The 8150-nt window shown below is 40.1% G+C and overlaps 1 pseudogene; it reads right to left on the bottom strand.

Moving 5' to 3' along the window:
- Nucleotides 1-1092: 1092 nt before the first annotated feature.
- On the bottom strand, nt 1093-2056 carry LOC138151308 (protein YIF1A pseudogene; annotated as a pseudogene).
- Nucleotides 2057-8150: the final 6094 nt, after the last annotated feature.

Raw genomic sequence — 8150 nt, 5'->3', positions numbered from 1 at the left:
CCCAATATTTCTTATGAAATGCACAATTACTAATGACACTCTTAGACATATATACATTTTACATATATAAAAAGCAAACTGTCTGTCCTTATTGAATTCCTTGTCATCAAATTTTGGTACATACCTTATGTTTCTCTTGGCTCTTGTATGTCAAATCTATTAAGTTCAGGTTTGGTTTTTTTTTTTTTTAACAAAGTCTTGAAAGTCTGACAATTGACCAAATGTCTATTTTTTTCTATTTAGAATTATGCTTAACTTTGCTGGATACAATATTTTTGGCCAGAACCTTAGTTCTTTTGCTCTTTGATACAAATGTTCCAATACCTGTGGTTCTTTCGTGTATCTACTGCTAGGTCTTGTGTGATTGTTACTGTGGCACTATCATATTTAAATTGAGTTTTTCTTATTGCTTTTAGTATTTTGTCATTTAGTTGAGGATTTTGAAATTTGACTATAATATTCCTATGAGTTTGGCTCATAGCATCTCTTTCAAGTGGTGTTTGATGGATTTTTTCTATTTCTACTTTTCCCCCTTGTTCTAATACTTCAGTACAATTTTCTTTAATTATTACTTGTATTATCATAACAAGATTCTTTTTTTCACCATAACTTTCAGGTAGTCTGATTATTCTTATGTTTTCTCATCTTGATCTGTTCTCCAGGTCAGTTGGTTATTTTTTTTTAAATAAAATATTTCAGTTTCTCTTCTATTTTCTCATTCTTCATATTTTGTTTAATTAGTTCTTGATTTCTTATAACTTCACTGACTTCTCCTTGACTAATTCTAATTTTCAAAGTGTCATTTTCTTCCTTAAGATTCTAGATCTACTTTTCTAATTGGTTGACTTTCTTTTCATAATCTTCTTGTTTTTCTTGGATTATTCTTATTTTTTTCTTTAGTTTTTCCTTCATCTTTCTCATTTGATTTTTAAAGTCTTTTTAAAGTTCTATGAATCCTTTTTGGGCAGGTGACCATTTAACATTACTCTTTGGGGTAGAAAATAGTTTCTTTGCTTCAATATCCTCCTCTGAAGATGAACCTGGTTCTTTTCTTTTTTGGGGGTGTGGGGAGGGCTGGAGCAATTTAAATCTTCAATATACAGGATAAAAATCAGTGTGGCTGGCTTCATTGTAGCCTTCCTTGGGGAAGAGGGAGACCCCATTTGGGTCAGTGGACCAGGTGAAAGTCAACCAGTAGATAATCATTGGCTGGAAGGCAGCCTTGGCCAGGGTTAGGTGGAGCTGGTGGCGAAGCTGGGGAGCAGGACCCCCCCACACCTTTAGGGCTCACGGAGCCCATCCATAGTGAGTGCACAATGAAATACATGAGGGCAGCTGAGGTCCAGGCCCCAGCCACATAGTAGCTGTCACTGCTGAAGAGCAATCCGGTAAGTACGCTCAAGATCATGCCCATATATTTATAGCCACTATAGGCAAGCATTTGGAAGGTGCACAGGTCACTGCAGACTGTGGCCAGGTAGAGGCCAAGGAGCAGGGCCAGCACCTTAATGACAACCCACACCAGGGCTGTGCTTGCACACAGGCCGAGTACCTCAGGGGAAAACCTTTTCAAAATCCCTAGCGCCATCCCGACCAAGAGGATGTATGTGATGAAGGTAATTGTGGGGATGTAGAGGTCAGGGCATTGAGGTCCTATCAAGGGGGCAGGGGCACATCCCAGCTATACTGAGCCTCCCAGTTCTGGTATCTGTAAGGGAAGATGAGCAGGCCAGTTTCCTGGCCACATAGGAGGTTTCCACTGCAAAGAAGTGTTTGAGCTTGTTCATGGACACAAACCTGTAAAGTTTTTTGTGTACCATGTCCTTGCCCTGGGAGGTGATGGAGCTGCCCTAGGCCATGGCGATGTTGGCCATGGGATCCCCAAGCAGGTGGTTGACATTGAAGGTCACGTCAGAGCTCTGTGGTAAGTAAACACCAGACTGAGCTAGGTAGCCACTACTTGTGTCATCAAAGAGCGGAGGTGGCTCTGGGGCTGCCCTGAGCTGGTGCTTGGACCCTTGGGCCCCATACCCTGAGTGATACACCATGAGTGAGATGCCTCAGCTGCGAGCCCTGGGCAGCAATGCTAATGGGGTCGCAGCTGCAGGCTCAGGGCGTCAACTGCCACTACCCGGCTGCCGGACACGTCTCCCCTCCGGCCAGCTGCCACTGCCATGGCCACGACGTCATAACCTGGTTCAGATTTATTCCCATGATAACTTTCATTGGTTGGATTCTTTCTCCTTTGCCTGTGCATTTTTTTTGGTAGTAATCACTTAATTTTTGTAATCACCTCTAGCCTTGGGGTATGGAGGATGATGCCTTTAGCCTCAGATCTTCAGTTCTACCCTCTAGCCTGGAACCAAAGTCAAACATCCAGCCTCCTGTAAGTGCCTATAGCCAGGGGTTTTCTGTTTTACTGCTACTGCACTCACCAAGTGTGTGCTGGTTACTTCTTGCCCCTGTTGTTCTCCACAGCACAGCTGGGTTTGGAGTTCCTGGTCAGCAAAGTTTCCCTCAATCTTCCCCTTCTCAGATGCCCAACTCCCCTCACTATGGGGGTGAGGGGGTAAAGTTCCTGTGGCTGGGGCCAAGGTGGTTTCCCAATCCACCTATCCACAGGATTTGCTGCTTGTTGTTAATTCGGACCCTAGCCTGGAGGTATTTACTTTTTCACAGAGACAAACCTCCTCCTGGGATTTTTCTTCTGATCTTCTAGAATTGTCCCAGGATACAAGCTGTTGTGCCCCTATTCTTATTTATTTTTACCTGTGCTTTCTTCACCCTAAGGTACTATTTTATCTCTTCTGGGGGGGGGGAATCTTGAGAGCTTAGAATTTTCTGACTTTCTCTGCCATCTTCCCAGAATCCTCTTGATAAGACTCCATTTTAATTGGCAAAGATGGACAAGGATAACCAGTATATCTTGTGGGAATGTACCACGTTAACTTATAGACCTTCAGAAATATCACACAGATCTCATAGATTTTTTTCAGAACTGAAGATATGAGGAATAACAAGTTTCCTTGGCATGAAGTGATTTGCAGGTAGTATTTCTTATAATTAAAATTTTTTATGAGAGCATTGAACCTCTAAACTTAGTTCAGAGTTTTTCTTTGATTAGAAGTGGTTAATAAGAAAACAAAACTCTCGCATCTAACTCCAGGGAGGAAGACTGAACTTTTGTGCCCATGAGCTTCTTCAGTCAGAGACAGAGAAAAGGGTGTAGGTTGCTATATAAAATACAGACTAACAGTTTCAGAATAGAATCAGCTACATAGTGAATCAAATATAAAATTCAAAATAAACATTTGGTTTTCTCACAACTATTATGAATCTCATTTGACTGATGAACTTGGGGAAAATGCTTTCATCTTTTAGTCCATGATAATGCACCAGAGAGTGGAAAACCTTCTTCATCTTCCTTGCTTTGCTTGGTCCATGAGTCTGAGATGGGACTGAACACCCATTCTATCCACTCTTTTCCACCAGCTATGAGTATGTTTGGGGTCAGGACTCTGTCCTGTTCTTGACCAAAGAACTATGGAGAAAAGGGAGAAGAGACAAGAAGTCAGTTTCTCTGTACAGGAATCTTTGGCCTAGTTTCCAATTCACTTTATTCTATGTGCAATAAAATTATGTGATCACAGTATATGAAGCATCTGAATCTAGGAAATTACTTGAAAGAGTGGCATCCAGTACAGGGTGGGGGATCTGAGTTAGGAATAGAAAGAAAATTTTATTTTTTAATCTTTTGAGAAATATTTCATTATATTCCCTAGATTTAATTGTGATTAAGCCAGTGAGGGAGAGTTTAATCAAAGTTGCAGGCTTGATTGGGAGTGTGGGGCTGTAGCAGGGAGAGCCACCCAAGCATTTAGAAGCTGAATTCCCTCTTCTGGTTTGTAAAGATACTCCAGACTCATCAGAAAGAACTGTTAACTAAAGCTTGTATCAGAGTAACTGACAAGGTTTGGGCTCGTGGTTCAAGTAGAACTTCACCTGGTGGATAATTGAGATATTGCACTGAGCCAATTAAACCCTTCTTGGATAATTAGCAGAGTGACTACTCTTTTCCCATAGGTTTAAGGAAGGTAGCAGTTGAGCCAAATAATCAAAGGGTCCCATGTAAAGACAGTGATTACAAATGTTGAATATTCTTACAAGGAACTACATTGCATCAAGACCACCTTTGAAACAGCTATTCATGGAATCATGGAAGCATAGATTTGAAAGGAGCTTAGAGAACCTCAAGTCCAGCTCATAGCTGAACAAGGACCTTCTCTAGAACATAACCAACAACTCAACATCCAGCCTTCACTTAAAGACCTTTAGAGCTTGGGAACCCATCCCACCTGAGTCCATTCCCCTTTCAGATACATCTAATCATTACAAAGTTTTTCCTTACATTAAGCCTAAATCTGCTTCTTTGTAATTTCCATTGGTTGTTAGTTTTGCCTTGTGGAGCAAGTAAGAATGTTTAATCTCTCTTCTATGCACCAGTCCTTCTAATAATTTAGAACATGTATTAGGTCCTCCCTAAATCTTTTAGTCTCCATGTTAAACATTATTATTTCTTTCAATTGATTCTATCTACTTCATAGGAGAGTCATGAAGAAACTCCTTTGCAAAACTTAAAAGCATTTTACAAATGTGAGCTATTATTAAACAATTAAAATAATCAATATGCATTTATTAAGCACCTTTTATGTGCCAGGCACTGGGAATACAAAGAAAAAAATAAAAGTTTCTGTTCTCAAGTAGCTTATATTATATTAGAGACAATATGAACATAAATAAGATGCAGAATATATACAAAATAAAATAAAATATACATATATACAAATACACATACACACACACACAAAATAAAATACAATGCGATTTTGGGAAGGGGGTCACTAGAAGTTGGGTGCTTAGGAAAGGCTTCAGTTAGAAAGTGTTGCTTGAGCTGAGTTTTGAAGGAAAAAAGGACCTATAAGAGGCATAAGGCACATTCTGAGTATGGAAGACAAAGAGCTACCACATGTGGCTGTTCATAAGTAGGCAGGGCAGCTCTTTGAACACTGTTATATTAATAATCTGGATATTGGGGGCGGCCAGGTGGTGCAGTGAGTAAGAGCACCAGCCCTGGATTTGGGAGACCCAGGATCGGTTCTGGCCTTGGATACTTAGCACCCACACAGAATAACTGGCCTAATATAATATTTTGAGCAAATTGCTTAACCCTAATTGCTTTTAAAAAAAAATAATAATCTGGATATTGTTGAATAAATTTATCTTTTAACTATATTTTAAGTAATTTAATGTAATTTGTCATAAGGATGGGAAACACCTAGTTGGAGGTGACTTATAAAAATGGTATGTTGATCTACCAGATCAAAAGCTTTTATATAACCAACAAACAATAAGCACAATTGTATCTTGTATTCACAATAGCTTTAACCACATGTTTATAAAGATGTAGTTTTGCTATGGAATATTGTAACCTTTCCTCTTTCTAATTCCCCTATTTCTGTCAAAGGTGCCACCACCCTTCTAACATCTCAGGTTTAACGTCTCAGAATTATCATCAACTCTTCACTTTCTCTCACTCTATACATCTAGTTTGTTGCCAAATCTTAGCATTTCTACCTTCCCAACATCTCTTGCATCTGATTCCTTCTTTCTACTCATATAGCTACTACCTTAGTTCAGCCCTTATCTCTCACTCAGTTTTTTGCAACAGCCCTCTAATTGGTCTTCCTGCCTCAAGTATCTCACATCTACTCACTACTGCCCAAGTAATTTTCCTTACATACAGATCTGACCATTTGACTCTTTTATTGTTTCAACTATAGCAGTTTCCTATTGCTTCAAGGATAAAATATAAACTCCCCTGTTTAGTTTTTAATGCTGTGCACCTAATGAGTTAATGAAGAGTGTGTCAAGGAGTCAAGATAGCAGAGAAACACTCAGTTGAGCTGTCCCAAATTCCCCTCCAAACAACTCTAAAATAATACCTCAAATTGAATTCTGTGGCAGCAGAACCAACAAAAGTTTGGGTGAAATAATTTTTCTAGCCCAAAAGAACTTAGGAAGTTGGCAAGAAAGGTCTGTCTCACCTGGGTGGTACTTGAGCCTGGAGCATAGAACAGACAACATAGCACAGGCCATGCTATGATGCCAACAGTGGGTCTTGGAGGTGACTACATTGGCAGTGGCAACAACTTTAGGAACTCTATGCCCACAGATAGTGGGTGTAGATGTGGGGAGGTCAGACAATTGGTCAGAAGGAGTTTGCAGGGGACCTTGGTTGGCACTGGATTTAAGACTCAATTTCATTGCCTATACACAGTCCCAGGGCCAAAAAGAGCTACAGCGCTTGTGGCAGCAGGGGAACAAGGGTCCTGGCCCGGGTTCCAGAGCACAGTGGAGTAGGTGATGGCTCATGTGGGAGTCGGGACCTTGGTCTCATTTACAAGACAGAGGAGATCACTAGTTATTGTGACTACAGGAAAGAGGACAACCTGGTAACAACCCCAAAGACAGGAGTAGTGCCAGCAAACAAGAGAAACAAGGTCCCTTCCTGGGTAAAGATCAGAGTACAGGCCAGGAGAGCAATGACCATACCTCTCCCTAGATCATACCACCTTGAAAGCACTAAAATCCTACGGAGTTTCCCTTCCCCCCCCCCTCCCCCCTTCCCCCCCCCCCCTCCCGGAGCTAGCTCTGCAAACAGCAGCAAGAAAGGCCTAAAGTTTAGGGAAGTGCTCCCTCCACCCTCGGAGCAGAGCTCAACTTTAACATAAAGCTAAAAGTCAAGAAATAGGCTGGGAAAATGAGCAAACAACAAAAAAAGAATCTGACTATAACAAATTATAATGATGACAGAAAAGATCAAGACACAAATCCAGAAAACAAGCATGTCAAAGCAACTACAAACAAAGCCTCAAAGAAAAATGTGAATTGGATACAAGTCCAACAAAAATTCTTAGAAGAGCTCAAAAAAGACTTTAAAAATAAAATAAGAGAGGTAGAGGAAAAATTGAGAAAATAAAAGAGAGTGATACAAGAAAAGTATGGGGAAAAGTCATTAGCTTGATAAAAGAGGCACAAAAAAAATAATGAAGAAAATAACACATAAAAAAAAGAATTAGACAAATGGTAGAAGAGGCAAAAAAACCCACTAAAGAGAAGAATGCCTTAAAAAGAAGAATTGGGGGTGCCCAGGTAGCACAGTGAGTAAGAGCACCGGCCCCAGTGTCAGGATGACCTGGGGAATCAAATCCAGGTTCGGAAATTTAGCATCTACCCAGAAATACCTGGCCATGTAACCTTGAGCAAGTTACTTAACCCCAATTACGTAGGGGTGGCCAAGTGGTTCAGCGAGTAACAGCACCGGCCCCAGTGTCGGGATGACCTGGGGATCGAATCTGGGCTCAGATACTTAGCACCACACCCAGAAATAACTGGCCGTGTAACCTTGAGCAAGTTACTTAACCCCAATTGCTTAAAAAAAAAGTAGAATTGGCCAAATGGAAAAAGAATTACAAAAGCTCACTAAAGAAAATAATTCTTTACAAATTAGAATTGTGCAAGTGGAAATTAATGATACCGTGAGATACTAATAAACAACAAAACAAAATCAAAAGAATGAAAAAAATAGAAGAAAATGTAAAATATCTAATTGGAAAGGCAACTGACCTGAAAATAGATTGAGGAGATAATGTAAGAAAAAGAGATTAAACATCATATATAAAAAGATTATTAAGGAAAATTGCCCTGTTATCTTAGAACAGACCTACACAATATACAGCCTGAAGGCCTCTTGTAGCCTGCCAAAGCAGCCCGTGGGTGGTATGTTGTAGAGGCCTGTTTTACATGCTCTACATTTTTTGTGGTTTACCTGAAATCTTTTCACAGGCCACAAGAGGTAAATAGGCCAGCAGGCTGAATGTCATGTAGGCCTGTCCTAGAACCACAAGGCTAAACAGGAATTGAAAAAATCCACATCACCTCTTGAAGGAGATCCCAAAAGAAAAATTCCCAGGAATGTTATAGCCAAATTCCACAGTTCACAGGACAAGAAGAAAATATTATAAGCAGTGAGAAAAAAAATAATTAAAATATCATTGAGCCACAATTAGGATCACAGAATATTTAGCAGT

This window comes from Petaurus breviceps, unplaced genomic scaffold (assembly GCF_028583685.1).
Source record: "Petaurus breviceps papuanus isolate PSGF00001 unplaced genomic scaffold, PetGlider_PUasm1.0 90897, whole genome shotgun sequence".
In the NCBI taxonomy this organism is placed as follows: Eukaryota; Metazoa; Chordata; class Mammalia; order Diprotodontia; family Petauridae; genus Petaurus; species Petaurus breviceps.
Note: the sequence above shows the minus strand (reverse complement) of the source record. Positions and strands in the feature narration are given on the sequence as shown.